The following is an 8,236-nucleotide window of genomic DNA, read 5'->3' on the forward strand; positions in this document are numbered from 1 at the left end:
TCCCAGTATTTTATTTTGTGCTAAACATAAGGTGCCAGAGTTTACATTTAATAACTCTGCCCAAGTTAGTCATTTAAATAAATATTGACTGTCCATGAATGCATCCCACTAGGGAGCACAGTAGCACAAGACAGAAAAGAAATCTCTTCCTCTGCAGATGTACATTGTATATAAAATTTGATATATTAATTTCCTCCAACCCAGGGAAGTCACTCTGTGGATTTTTCAGTCTTTCACTGCCTGCTGCTTTGCACTGGCTAGCTACTGGGAGTGAGGTGACAGCAGAAAGACAAACCTCCCAGGACAAATGCAGTGACACTGCTCTGATGCCAGTGTCTCTCTTTTCCCAGGCAGTTCTAACAGGGCAAAGATGCTTGTGGCTGTAGGCACTCAGGTCTCTGGGTGTGCTCCACTGCTGTCTGCATGGCTCCTGAGAAAGGGATGTGAAAACAGGAGAGAGGTTGGTAGGAGGAAAATTTGCAGACAGCCGAAATGGCTCAGCAATGCTAGAGGGAATAATAGAGCGACAGCTGTTCTGATTTCCTCCCCCTTCATAGATAAATGAATCAAAACCAGAGCTGTTTTGAGCTGGAGCAGGTGAAAATTTGAAGTACACAGGGTCTGCTGTTGTTGTGCTTCCCTTCCCTTCCTCCCTCCCTCTCTTCCTCTCTCCTCCACCCCACCCAGTGCTTTGCAATGACAGCATTTAACCTTACCAATATAGTGCAAAGGAATTTGCAATTGTGCTGTGGAGCCGAGGTAATAGTTTTGTTTGGGGGACAGAGTTCTCACTTCACAGCTGGGTGCTGTTCATGAAGATCCAGCCCCTGGAGTCCCACGGCTTAAGTGAAATGACAAAACTTATTGCTGGACAGAAAAACTGAGATGAAAGGCTCAAAAACACAAGAAGAGGAATCAGAAATCAAATGGCAAGGGGGCCTCACTCAGCAGCTTCGCAGGTGCTTTCCATGTCTATTGGATGCAACGAAAAAGCAAGCCCCTGCAGGGCTTCATCTTATTTCCTTTGTTGCAATGAAGAAAACATAACATGGACAGGATTTTCAACCTGGGGTGTGTGTGAAAGCTCGATTTTTTTCTCCAAATTCAAATCACATAAAAGTTCACAAGGTTCCCAGCACTCTGGATCCTCATTATTTAGTATGCACAAACAAGTTCTCAGGTGATGAGGATTCACAGCAGCAGCAGGAGGAAGGAGAGACTGGAGAATGCAAATAAAGATGTGCCCACTTTGTGATTCTTGAAAGTGACAGAAGGAGTGAGTCCAAATGAGCATTGGATCCTATGTCAGAAAGAGGTGGTGGTGAGCTTTTCTTACTTTAAAAAGAGGGACTGTGTAAAAAAACTCCAGCAGGTTTTTTTGTTTGGTTGGTTTTTTGGTTTGGGTTTGGTGGGGTTTTTTTCCATACTCTGTTGCAGATGTCTGGTTTTGCTCTGTGTTTTTATTTATTTATAGGCATTTCTATGGCACTCATCACCATAGTGCCTGGGCAAATCTTCCTTCCTTTCTTGTATCATGCAATTAAATCTATACAAAATACATATGTTCTTGGCAGAGAAAAAAAAAAAAAAGTTAAGCTCTGCTTTTGGAAGGGATTTGTGCCCTGCAATTAAACACTGCTTTTGCAATGCTGTATCTTGCCATGTACACGTGAGTGGGGAAGAATACAGTCTTGTTAAGGCTGTATGCTCACACAGCCACTACCCTGGTGTGCAGGGCCACAGCACCTGACCACAGCCCGGCACATGGGTGGCGGGGTAGCAGCAGGGAAGTGTGCCCTTCTGGGATGGTTGGATCTGACACCTGACTGGGGACCCTGCCGCATGCTTCTGCCTTCCTCTCTCATCCAGGCACTGGCTGCATAACTAGGAGCAGGCTGAAAGGGCACTAACAAACACACACACACACACACGCCTCTCCCCCTAAATGGGGAAGTACAGAGTCCCCATGAAATTCTTTTCGAGGGGTTAGCTTGCTATTTTTATTATATTTGTGTGGCCAGGGCTCCTAGAAAGGCCAGCACATGCCTTTAGCCAAGGGTTTGCAGGAGGATAAGCAGCAAGCACTGGGGAGAGGCTGAAGTTTTCTGAGGTGCCAAAAGCATGAGCTCGGACTGGTCATCTCCCCTCTGTGTGTGACCGGTGTCCCATCCTCTAAAGGAAGGTGACAGTATCCTTCTCCTCTGTGGAGTATTTCACAGTAAAATGTCCTTCTGGTATCTGGTACGATGGTCTTGGGTGTCCTGCAGAGCTGATCTGAAGGACTGTGAAGGACAAGTTGACAACAGGTCAAGCACAGATTTGCGCTGGAAGTTGGAGCAAAGGTCTGCCAGTCAGCTCAGTCTCAGTGGGAACCTGAATTCAATAGAGGTTAGGCTGGAACAGATGCCTTCCACAGCACCAGGTAAAGGAAACTGTTTCTGTATAAATACACAAACAGATCTGAGCAGGCTGTGCACCAGCTAATGGTCCTGCGAATGGTCACTGGCTCAGGTGGGTGGCCAGTGCAGTGGTGCTAGGCATGGCAGTACTTGAGGGGTCAAATTCATACTCGGATGAACAGGCAATGGTGTTTAGAAATAAGAGCTGGCTCTTTGAGATTGCCTCCCTTCGGCAGAGAAGTCATCCCCCTGCCCAGGGCTGACCGGTGACCAGCTGCTGGTATATCTCTTAGGTAGGAATTTGGAGGATATGCGGTGGTCTGAGTCCTATGGCAGCACCAACTGCAGCCAACATCAACACATGATGCATTCCTGTTGGAGGAAGTAAAGCTGGCCCTTTCCTTTTTGAGAGCAGTTTGTTTCTCCCATTTCAGAAAGAAATGATAGCTGCACTGCTTTGATGCTTAAAGATCATCTCATAAAGAGCCCTGGATCTTCAGAGGCAGAATAATCAGCCACCCTCATAACTGCACATACATCATAACATCCTCAATCCAATCCAACACCACTAGTCACCTGTGAAAATCTTTGGCTGTGTTTGTGTTCCTCCTCGCATTCTGTTGTTGGCAGGCATAGGGTAACCCTGTAACCCCAGGTTTGTTCATCACCCCTCAGGTACTGCTCACATGTTTTATTACCTGGCTGAATCAGGCCCTACAGAGACACAGCTGTCCCTGGTTTCTAAAGGCCATGTAAGCAGAATTTGGCTTGTTTGAAGCTCCAGCAACAAAGAAGAAAGAATTATTGCCTTTCTCCTAGGAGGCAAAACCTGTATGCTGATATTCAGGACTGAATAACCACAATACTAATTGAATGCTGAGAATAATCATGTTTCCCGATATTTGAGTTGCTGGGTTGTGTGTTGTTGGTTGTTGTTTTTTTTTCCTTCCTTTTAATGCTAGTGTTTCATATAAGGAAAACTAGATGAAGTATTGCTACTAGAACATGAATGAAGGCATTAATATGAGGTACCACTTTCTAGGACTCGGGGGCTGGATGAAACCCTTTCAGCAAACATTATCAGGCAACATTCACATCTGTCTAGCTTAGAAATATTGAGTAATTCCAGAAGTGTAAGTGGGTTTTAGAGTAGGTGCAGACTTCACCCTAAAAGTCTCTTGCTGCTGACAGGAAGGTAATACAACCGGAGTGCAAAGGAGGATCTGGCGGAGCAGGTACTACGCAGCAGAGGCTCGGCTGACGAAGAGCAGCAGCAGCATATGGGCTTGTCGAGCCGTGATTAATTGTTTTCTAGTGCCACCGTGAGGACTGCCGGCTCCGCCGGGCCGCGGCGGCGAGCGGGCACCGGGCAGACGGCCCGTGTGGGGAGCGGCGGCTGGGCGCTGGCTCACGCCGAGATAACGACAATAAAAGGCCGGGAGACGCCGGAGGACAACAAGAGGTGACACCTCCAAACCAGCGCTGAAGCTGAGCCTGGCCCCGGGCAGCTGCGAGCTGTTCGGGAGCTTCTGATGTGTGCCGGCAGGGCAGAGCACTTCCCCCCGCAGCGGCGCCGTGGGTGAGCCCGTCCGGCCTTGGGTGCTGCGGCCCGGGTGTCTCAGGGGACGGGCCCCGTGAAGGCGTCCGCTGCGTGGGTTCGCTGAGTTTGTCCAACAGCAGCTCCTGCTAGGATGACTGGGCCTGGGTTTTCATCATGGCGTGAGCTCTGCTCTGCCCAAGCACCACCAGCAGCCCTGCTGCCAGACCTGCACGCCGGTGGCCGTGCCAAAGCCTTTTATGAGGATCTGCACCTTTCCCTTTGCCAAGGCCGCCGCAGTCAGTGCCAGCTGACTGCAGCCTGTTTATTTGAGGGGCAGGGGGGCTTTGTCAGGAGTTTAGGCTAGCAGCATCATTTTAGGTCAGAATCAATCTGTGTAAATAAATCAGTGCACAGAGCTAGCCGCATGGCACACAGCTGGTGCTGGATGCAATCTCTGAGCAATCCCAGCACAGACGTGCTTTCCAGCTTTAGAAACCTAGGAAAGAAGCTCAAGACAGCACTAGGCTACCTGCACGGGCCAGTGCCATGCCATTGTTCTTGGCTTTCACCTCTACACTTCTCTGATACATAAAATCAGAGATTCTGCAATGATGTGCACCACATAACATAATCTTCCATGAGCATGCAATCAGGTTGGTTTGTGTCTTATTTAAACATCAATAGAAGGATGAAATAAAAACTGCATTTTTTGTCTTACTCTCCAAAGCTGGCCAAAACAAGTGACAGGCTTATTCAGGGATATCTGGTGTATCTAAGCATGGCCAATGATGTTTTGGGAGGAAGCATGCAGTCAGTTAAAAACAGGTTAAGGCACTAGTTTGAGACGCTGGAGAACTGGCATCAATTCCCAGCTCTGCCACAGACTCCCAGTGTGACCTGAGGCAAGCTATTTCCCTCCCAAACCACTTTCATAGTCAGAGAAAGCAAAATCCTACTTCGTGTGAGTTTTGCCTTTGACTTCATGGAGCCAGCTCCCACCCACATATTTCAGAGCTTAAAAATTAAATACAGGCTTAAGCACCTTGCTGAATTAGTGCCAGAACTTCCCTGCGTTTCAGCTTCCTACACCTAGAAAAGGAACAAAGATCGCTTCCCTATTCCCACTCACTTTGCATGCTTAGGCTGAAGTCTGTTTGGCATAGAACTGAGCGTAATGACTGGGACCATGTTATGTGCTGGCCTGTTCCCTTATAAGCTGCAGCTCAAGTGAGAACCAGACTTGCTGGAGGCCTCAGTTTGGCTGCCTTTCTTTGCATTCGGATGCTGTGGTACCTTGCCAGCCTCTTCACGCTGAGAGGGGCTTTCTCCACTGCCAGCAGATAACTGGGAATTAATCATTTACAGCCTACTTTAATAGAGAAAAATCAGTGTCTCTGCTAAGACAAATGGTTAGGATTCTAGTAAGGGGCTCCCTTGCTTGTAATACCTCTTCATTTTTTCATGGAGTGGTCTGTCGTGAACAGTATACAGCTAAGTTTATATAACTGGCACCTTAGAGCACTCCCCTAAACAGGATATTCCTGTTGGCGAAGGACTGCGCATTTGCTTAAACCAACAGTTGTAAGTTTCAGCAACCCTTGACAGGTACAAACAAGGAACCGCGCTGATAGCTGAGGGGCGGAGGGATTACCACGCTTAACAAGAAATAGACTTTGGCATTTACATGCATATCGCGGATATGCTCTACAAGGTAAACAAATATGGCATAAAAGCATATTTGGCTATTCAAATGACCTGATTGTTCCTATTATGATGATGTCTCCCGGCCTGTATTTAGTAACACGCTAATTGACTTTGCATGCATCAGGAAGAAAACTTTTCACTATCATCTGTTTCAGGATGGTTTCTGACAACATTTTTTTTCAAGTTCCATTTATTTATTTATTTCAGGGGACTTTTTGAAATGAAAATAGATCTTGGATCTTGCTGATACGGTAGGCTGCTTGTGCCAGGTCTTGATATTTATCGGGGCACAGGCAGTATGGCCAGGTCTTTGCAGGCTGCTGCGAGTAGTGCTGCATCCAAAAGTCATGCGTTTGCAGGTCTCTCCTCCAGGTCCTCCTCTTGCCCAGACAGTTGATCCACCGGTGGTGGCTTGGCTTGGCCAGGCATATAGCAGTGACATCTGGGCTGCCTCCACTCACAATCTGAATATGCAAAGGAGTAACCAAAGACAGCCTCCATGAGGCTCGGGTTATTTAAGCCTCAGGTATATATGCATGGCTCCAACCTGACGGTTACAGCCAACATTAAGCCAACGAGCATGACCGAGGCCCTCCAGGACATTTAGCGAACTACTCACGCTCTACACTAGGTTTTTGATTTCACCATTAAATGCGTCAAGCAGTTTGTTTAGCTCTTCTGAAGAGGAAGTTAAAAAGTCCACGGGGGAAGCAGAAAGCAAACAGGTCATTCAATTCAGCGGCCCTCCATGCTGGGGACGTGCATTAGAACAGCAAATGAGATTTTTAGACATCTGACTGATAAAATGGTTATTAATGATTCTCTAGTTATGAGAATAAATTTGTTCTGATCATATGGCAACAGTCGGCAAGCTGAATCATAACCAGCAAGATAAACACTTGTGTTAAAATAACCTTTGCCCCCACGTTTGAGCTAAGTGGGTAGAATGAATCTAATCAGCCAATTTATTTTCCCTTATTCCATCTACAAAACTTCTGGGAACTTGCACAAAGTTTTCCCATGTACTAGTTGTTTAATGTGGTTTGAGGGTTATCTTCATGGAGAAAGTCAGACAAGTAGATGATGTACAAAGGTTTTAAAAGCACGGTGTGTGTTGACTGTGGGTTGAGACGCCAGGGCCACGCTTCTGCCCCTGCATAGCTGCATATCCAGCCCACCAAGACAGGGACTACTCCAGGGTGCCTGCAAAGGAAAATACCAAAGAGCCTTCCCCACCCCCCCAGCAAATCGCTAGATGAACTACCTCGCGGAGCTGCGCAGCTTGGAATTTCATCAGCCGGTACTCGGGCACGCATGCAACTCCCTCCCCCCACAGACGACAACATTTTATATGTAATCATGCTAGCAAAGCCCGGTAACGTGGTAATTCACAAGGCATGCCACAACAAATGGATGTCAGCAGCGCATGAACTGAGAACTCTCTTTCAGATAGCACTTGTGGGGCGGCCAAACTCAGGTTCAGGCCCAGCATGCTCTCATGAGCATGCAAAAAATTCAGTTTATAGGACTTGGGGACGTGGTTATAAGTTGCTTTTTAGAAACAGACCAGAGGTCTTGCAGCCTCTCCATAATCATGGATGCTTCGTAGAAGCACAGAGGCTCCAGGTGCCTGCCAAAGTGACCCCAGTGCCCCAGGCTGTCCTCCTAGCTGAAGTAGTGCCTGCACTCCAGCAGTGCTGCCAGCCCCCAGGGACCAAGCAGAGACCCCACACTGCTGCCATGTCTCCTGCTGCACCACCATGCACCTGGAAGCACGTTTAATGTAAGGGAAAACGCGTTTAGAAAGAAAGCAGGGGAAAAATAAAGATACAGCAGAAGGAGTTAAAATTCCCTCAGTGTCAAAGAATGGTCCTCTGAAGCCTTCTCAAGTCACTGCAGCCAGCAGCCCAGTTCTACAAGATGCAGTATGCTAGTATTTTTGGAAGTGCAGCCCCGACTGTTTAAGTGGCAAGAGCTGTGCATGGTCAGTGGGGCCCTGATTCTGTCTGGGCTTGAAGGCCATCATATAAATAATCACCAAACATTTCAAAGCCTTTGAAAACATTTCATTTAATTTAACATTTTAATGCTAAGAATGGGTTAGGGTTTAGGTGTGGTGGTTTCACATACTTTTGGAACCTGTTTATCCATCTTTTATTAAGACTCTGAGAAGGCAGCTCAAAATACTTTCAGTGAGTCTAGTGATGCTGTAATTTCTGCTTCTTTGTTTTCTAATATGATTAAGTTAAATTCCTGTCTCCATCTCAAGCTGCTTCCTGGAGAGACACTTAGAGCCCAGCATCACAAGGCTTTGTTTGGTTTGATTTGATTTCAGATCAGCAGCTGAGCTGGTGAGAAAAGACGTGAAAACCTATTTTATATCTGGCATATCTTAGACTTACCCTAAGAACCTACTTCCAGCTAAATTTTGTATTTATTTTGTCTTCTTTTATTTAAGATGACAAGTGAATAATTGTTAATAAAGTATATCATGTCCTCGCAATGCTTGCTGTCCTCATCCTTTCACAAACTGACACACTTTAGCAGTGGAAAACTAGCAGTGGAAACATCAGTCTGACTGGCAAACTTTCAG

The sequence above is a fragment of the Balearica regulorum genome, chromosome Z, assembly GCF_011004875.1.
Source record: "Balearica regulorum gibbericeps isolate bBalReg1 chromosome Z, bBalReg1.pri, whole genome shotgun sequence".
Taxonomy (NCBI): domain Eukaryota; kingdom Metazoa; phylum Chordata; class Aves; order Gruiformes; family Gruidae; genus Balearica; species Balearica regulorum.